This window comes from Cololabis saira, chromosome 12 (assembly GCF_033807715.1).
Source record: "Cololabis saira isolate AMF1-May2022 chromosome 12, fColSai1.1, whole genome shotgun sequence".
Taxonomy (NCBI): domain Eukaryota; kingdom Metazoa; phylum Chordata; class Actinopteri; order Beloniformes; family Belonidae; genus Cololabis; species Cololabis saira.
Window position 1 is genome coordinate 24,409,190 of NC_084598.1, and position 7,817 is coordinate 24,417,006.

Below are 7,817 nucleotides of genomic sequence, written 5' to 3' on the forward strand. Positions count from 1 at the left end.
TTGTCGTAAACTTCTGGCTGCAAATAGACATAATCTTTTTCTGTGATCATCCCTCCACCACAGGGATTACTCATGTTAAGAACATGCCATTGAGATGTTAAGAAAAATCTTTCAAAATCATAAATGAAAAAATAAATCTCTCTGCATATAAATGTGGCTGAGATAAACACGTCTTTGTTATGTTGGTAATATTACAGGGGTAGCCACATTGTTGACTAAATCCAGATTCGCCCCACTGGATCCTAAGCTCTATAAGGGAGTCTAGTTGGGAGGGAAGATATCTCCTGTTGCTGCTGTGTTTACAATTGTATTATGGGAGTCTGTACGGAGGTTATAATCGGTGTGATTAACAAAGAAGGAGGAAGCTCATTTTCACCCTGATGACATAGTGAAGGTACATAGCAGGACCATTTATTTTCCTTTGAAGTAATATTTTACTCATCTGAAATCTGAAAGGAAATCAGTGTGATTTAGATTATATTTAGTATTAACAGAAGCAACAAATAAATAATTTAAAAAAATGTATTGAATAATGGATCAACTGCCACCCAGCTATGGACGTATTGCTAAAGAGTTCAGAAACCATCCATGCTCTTCTATTTTCACCAGAGAGTGCAAGAGTTAATGAGAACGAAAGACCATTTCATGGTTTCTTGAAGAAAATACCATCTGCGACTTGAGATTCATTGTATTTGTTTTACCAATCCCGTAGCCTATCCCTAATCTTTAGCGAAGTGTTTTCACTGCTTAAAGCTAAAGGCAGATAGGACCCAAAGCCCGGTGTCTCAGCCCAGCGGTTTGTAAATCAATCTCTGCAAAGAAGTTTAACCAAGGCTTACAGTATGTCACATTTGGTAGTGGGGAGGAACTTGGACACAGGCAGGAAGATTAACAACTAAAATAAACATGTATTCATCTTAGAGAGTAAAATCAAAAAACCTTGCTATATCAAGGTAGTTGAGAAATCTTAAAAAAAGGGAAAAAAGACAAGGAATAAAGAAAAAGAAGTGGAAACCAACAATAAAGTGTGACAATTATTGACAGAATGGAAATTAAATAAAGCTGTATAAGATGAAACCTGGAATTAATTAAAAGGATAGACATAAGTAAGGAGCTTTACAATAACAGCTAAGGTAAAGAGGCTCATCAATTAACCCTCCTGTTGTCCTCATTTTCTATACACCCTATGTCCTCTGGGTCAAAATGACCGGTCTTCACTAAACCACCATTATACCTACCTTCATTGAATTTTAAGCACCAAATTTCATCTTGCTTGAAGAAACAACCTGTCATTCATGACAAAATGCGTGAATATCTGAGTTTTCCCTCTTCACTTGTATTTCCATAGGTAAAGGAAAATATTTGCAAAAGGGAATTTAAATGCATTTTTGTTCAACCCAATGACTCAGTTTCTTTTTTTCTCCAGTGAACAATTTTAGACAATGTACAATACAAAAATATGAAAAATAACCCATTCAACTAATTAACACATGTAGGGCAGTATGCAAGTGCACGGCCTTTGCAGATATATGTACCACAACTTCAGCATACAGTATGTCTTTTACAGTCATTCTTTTGAGGCCAGAACTGACATCTCTTCCTCTTACTGGCCCTAGCTGGGGAAGTGGCTGTGGTAGCTGGGTCCTCAGGTTGATCAGGGGCTCCTGCATTCTGAATAGCTTTCACAACTGCTGCTCAGGCTTCTTTGTAGGGGACATGCTTCCTTCTTTCAATGAGTGGAGTTACAAGTGCCTTTCCTACCTGCTCCAGGAACACCCTCCTCTTGTTCTGCTTACCAGACATCCAGGGCGGGTTGATCTCTCTCCAAATCACAAAGGTATTGTAGGAACCTCAATGATGTTGTGAAAGATGACCAGGGGCCAGCGTGCAGTCATCCTTCTGTTCCAATCACCTTATCTAGGTGGCTAATGTCATCATCTGTGTGCAGTGTGCTCAGAAGAATTACTTATTATTGTTTTTCTTTGGGAGGTAAGAAACTAGAGTGGTGGTGGGCGTGAAGGCAAACTTTGATGAGACCTCTCTCTCATTTGACGCTATCAGTGCAGGTGGGAGCTCCGGCTTGTTCTTTGGAACTGTACCAACCATGGTGATCTTCCTCTTCAGGAGCTGCTGTCTAAGTTCATAAGAGGTGAAGAAATTGTCACATGTCACATTGTGACCCCTTAGTCCTTCTGTCACATCAAGGACAACTTGTATCCCCTGGTTCTTCTCTGGGCATCCACTGGTTATCTTCTTAGTATAGACTTGCATTTTCCAAGCATAGCTTGATTTGACATTGCAATCCACCCATGTCTTGATCCCATATTTTGCTGGCTTGCTGGGCACATCATCCACTGTTACGACAGGCTCTGGATTGTAGAGGTACAGTAGGGCAGCCGCTCCACCCACTTGTCCCAGACTTCTCTTATGGCTGCAAGTTTGTCAGTCACATGTCTTGCTGGTCTTGACTCACGGTCATCAAATCGTAGCAGTCTTGAGTAGGTGTGAAAATGTTTGAGTGGCATTGTGGCTCGGAAAATTGGCCTTCCACTAGGGCTGGGCGATATGGCCTTTTATTAATATCTCAATATTTTTAGGCCATGCCACGATACACGATATATATATCTCGATATTTTGCCTTAGCCTTGAATTAACACTTTGATGCTACAATCACACCAGTATGATGATTATGTATGTTTACATTAAAACATTCTTGTTCATACTGTATTAATATATGCTCATTTTAAACTTTCATGCAAAAAGGGGGAATAAGTCAAATTTACCAAAACTGTATTTATTAAACAGTTACTAAGCAGTGAGTGGCACAAACATAAAAAGTGTAATTTCAAAATAGAAAGTGCACGTTGCATCTCTCTGACTCCCCGTATGAAGAACATCTGCTAAGAACATGTTCTGGTCCAGGTTTTACCAGGATGACCTGGTTTTACCTGGTTTTACCAGGATGAGCTGCTCTGAGCAGCAGGGGCCCCTTAGAGCACCTTTATATTAAATTGTAGGTGCAGGGACTGCAATGTTTCATCCTCTCCTCCTTTACTTTGCATCACTTTCACTTATTGTCAGAAATATGACGTCATATAGTCTTGTTTGACTTTGTTTCGATGATAGTGATTGATTTCATGTGGCCACATTTAAGCAACACTAGGTGACGTTTCTCAGCTGTGGAAGAGAAAAGCCTGAATTATGGTTCCGCGTTAAATCAACGCAGAACCTACGGCGTAGGGTACGCGTCGATGCGCATTTACGCCGTAGGCTCTGCGTTAGTGTAACGCGGGACCATAAATCAGCCTAAAGGCTCGGCTGCGCGTGTCGCGCTAAGCGGCTCCTCGGCTCTCCACAGAGCCGTTCGCGTCGTGCGAGGAGAAAACATCCCTCCCGTCTTTACTAAACCGGTTTGCTTTGAAAAAAGTCCGCCGCGCGTAGCAACCGCGCAGATGAGCTCATGGCGCAAACAGGCCGAGTTTGGGAAAGTTAAGTTAAAGTTAAAGCGGGGTGTAAGTGAGCGGCGGTCGGGGGCCAATGATAATGCACACACGACAGCACGTGACTGACATGTGTAACAGGGTGCGCTTGTTTTATGTCTCAGAGAAGGAGAGACGAGACGAAAGCCAGTAATTTAATGCCCGCGGCTAAAAGCAAAATGCGTGAAAATTTACACTCGAATATGCACGATAGAGTAATTTTGTACATCGCAGAGAGTAGAAGCCGAGATACATCGGCTATACTCGATATATCGCCCAGCCCTACCTTCCACTCTCTGCATCCCATACACAAGCTGCAGCCTCACCTCAGGACCTGTATACACCTGCTAAGATTAGCAGCCATAAGTAGGCCTGCATGTCAGTCAGAAAAAATCAGCTGTAGAGCCTCTTCAACGTTATAATGCACACTCATGGCTTCAGCACAGAGATAATTTGGGGTCCTGTTGTTTACATCTGCTACTGTCTTGTTCACCTTTACTACTAATTGATCTGAGACTGATCAAAGGCACAGCAGTCCGCGAGAGGACCACCTGATTTGTCTTGTTTATTTCTGCTACTGATTGATCTGAGACACAACTAAAACACTGTAACATCCTGTGGTGTGTAAATAACTCTATCACCTTGATTTCAACTCTATTTGCCCTACTGGTCATTCTTACCCAAAGACCACCTTTGTATATTTTTTGGTATCTTACATGGAAATGTGAATAAAAGCAACATTTCATTTTTTCTACTGTTGGGGCCAATCTAGGAAAAGATTTTGGGTTGAAAAAATATCGTTTAAAGGATTTTTTGGGGGGTTTTAACACAGTGGCGGGTCACTTTGACCCAAGGACAACCGGAGGGTTCAATTAACTTACACAAAGTTTAGGTAGGTGTGCTCTCAATACTCAATACTGAGTTTGAAATAATGAAATCATACAACACAAAAGAAATTGTTCAAATATCTCCCCGTACTCAATGGTATATCCATCACTTAGTATTCAAACAGTTTTTCTTGAGGCTATCTGAATGTGGGTGCTTTATGTGGCGCTCAATGTGGACTGTGCATTTATCATTCTGATGTGCTGATATATACAGCCCTCTTCTTGCAGCGCCACACACATGCACACATGTCTTTTTGTGAAGTGCTCAACAGAGTTTTGAATCCAAAACTGATTGGAGGGACAAGAGTCATAAATCTCTGTCCCCCTGGGTCGACATCAAGAAGGGATATATAACCGCAGGCCATTTCTTTGTGTGTTTTACTGTGTGTATCTTTGCGTGTGTATTCGTGTTACTGTGCTTGCTTACTTTAAGTATGAAAATCTGCATTATGCAGATTAATCTGTGTATAACGGGCAGGAAAATATAGAGCTCAATTTTATCTTTAACTTCTCACTTATCCAGATTGGACCATGATGATTATGAAAGCAAATTCTCTCTGAGTAGGTCATGGTGGCAAAATGAAACTTGAGAGCATCGCTTTTATGCACATGCAGAAAAAAACATCTTCTCAGGTGAAAGTTGTTTACTATCCTTGGACTAGTGGTTCCCAGAGGCTGTAGTGTGACACATCTGTGTGGCTTAAGAAAATACCAGATGTGACTCACGATTAATTAAAACTATACAATGATGGTGATCACTCAGTTTCTTTAGAATGTAACTTTCTGGCTGAAAGCGTATTGCAGGTAAGCAATGCAGACTAAGTAAAAGGAAGAAATGGCCTGTGTATACTGTTTCATAAAACTACCTGTCATATAACCTTAGCTAAAAAAGATAAATCAACAAGCAAGCATGACTTCCAGGGAGAAAAAAAGCTTCCTTAACAGATGGAGATCTCAATCAGAGATCGCCATCTTGTTTGTTGGTTTGTGTGAACATGTCTGAAAAGGTCCTATCACTTGAAAAAAGGAAATTAGCAGGCATTGAATTTTACAAAAATGTAAGTTCCCCCCCGAAAGTTTTATATTTCCAACTTATATATAATTGAATCATGTCTGATATACATGAAATTCATCAACTTAATTGTATCTTATTTCAGTCAGGTTGAACCAATTTGATAAAATCAAGCCGGATTTTGCCTGTAATTAATCCCGCGAAATTATAAGATCACGCACAATTACTTGGGACGCGAGCACAAGGCGAGTACAAACCCAGACGCTGGATTCCTCATCATCCTCTGGACATGGTATGAAAAACCCTCTCTATTTATTATACAGTCCAATTTAACAGTAATATTAGATGTTCTTATCAACTTTTCTATACGTTTTAATTATGGTTGGGTATCGATTCAAATGTCAAGAATCGATTCTATTCCGATTCTTAAGATTCAGAATCAATTATCAGGATTTGATTCGATCAAATTCGATTTGATCCGATATTGATTTGGGTTAGTATTATTAAAAATGTTTTTTGATCTGTTGCCTTAATTATATGACTGTAAAATAATTAATGAAATAATAATTATTGGAATGTGAAATAACTAAGAAATAAATAACTCAAATAGGCCTTTTAATATCCAATTAAAGTTCAAAAAAGAAAGAAATTGCAACAGCTCATGCAGTAAACAAATCATTTTAGCTTGTCTAATTTATCCTGTCACCAGACACACAGCTTGCCATGAAGCACCAGGCATTTTTCTGGTATGTCATGACAAACCTTGTGTCTGATAACAAGCTATAGTAAATATTCATTGAACTATAGTAAATATTCATTGAACTAATATAACATTTTGAAATTTAAGCTGAAATATCCAAAGCAGTGAACACTGCTTGTGCACCGGTGGACGTGTGTATAAGTGTCCAGCACACGGTTGACTGGACAGGGAAGAATACGTGCAAGGATACAACACAAAGAGGCTGATGATCATGTACTTTAACGTCGACGTCTGTAATAGGTGGAATCGTAATTTTGTATTACAGTACGAGCCGTTTACAATGCAGCTGGTTGTCTGGCGAACGCATGCTCAAACAGCATATTCCAGCATTAACAGTCCTGGGAAGCTGCTTTGCCCTGTACTTGGGAGTAAACTGGTGGTTCTGTAGTTTCTAGAGTTGTCCCGATCCGATCACGTGATCGGAAATCGGGGCCGATCACGTGATTGCAGACTCGATCCGGACTCGGACGTTATGAGCCGATCAGGAATCGGATATATATATCAGGGTTTCCGTTGTCCGGTAATTGCCGGACTTTGTCCGGTAAAATATGCCGAAGTCCGGTATTTTATAATCTCTCCGGTCAAAATGTCCGGTGAAAATACTCACTGGCGCCGACATCCACGCGCGCGTTGATCCACGGCCCCGCGTCGCACCGACGCAGAGCCCACAGCGCAGGGTCCGCGGCGACGCGCACCCTACGCCAGACCCCACGCTGAAGGCTCCGCGCCGGCGCGACGCGGGACCACAAACCAACGCACACGTGGAGTAGTGGGCTCGGAGCGGCAGCCATACACCGCATGCGCGGAGAGCACCGCATGCGCGCAGAGCACGCCTGTTTGTTTTGAAGCTGAAGCAGCCCTATGCTATCATGTCTGTTGTGTGGAATTACTTCAGAGTGAACGAGGAGAACAATGCTGTCGCAAAAACAGTACACATGTTAAAATATAATAAAAGGGTCATCCTGCATAATTTTCTTTTCTCTTCTTCATTTTTTATTGTTTTATAAAAGTATCGGATCGGGACTCGGTATCGGCAAGTCCTCAAAATCAAAGGACTCGGACTCGGGGGCAAAAAAACCTGATCGGGACATCCCTAGTAGTTTCTGTGCCGATTTCTCAGGCGGCCGCTTCAACATGTTTGTTATGTTCATGAGGGCAGTGGGGGCGGGAGGGGACAGAGAAGTGCGCAGTGTCCACAGCTATAGTGACCCCTCTTGGAGCATTTTCTCGAAAGAAAAGTTCATTTAGTTCAGGAATTTTAAAAACCAGTGCTTTATTTACGCTACATTACTTGACATTAATGTTAATTGCTAAAGTAACTTATGTACCTGAATTGCAGCTATACAAGGATGGATAAGTGTTCAGATGGACTTGTTTTGTGTTCAGCTTCCCAATATATCGATGGAGGAGGCAGTTGGGTGGCAGCACTCAGGAGGAGAGACTTTGTACCACAGGAGTGTTCAGTCATCTGCAGCTGTCATTTCACACCAGAGGACTTTGACAGGACTGGACAGTCGTTTAAAGGAAGGAGTGATACCATCAATTTTAATTTTTCCTGACCATCTTTGCAAAGTTAGTGTCATGACAGTTTCTCACATAATCATAATGTCTCTCACATTACTTAGTGGGCACTGACACAACGCAGTGCCCACTAAATAATAATAAAATACACTATTACA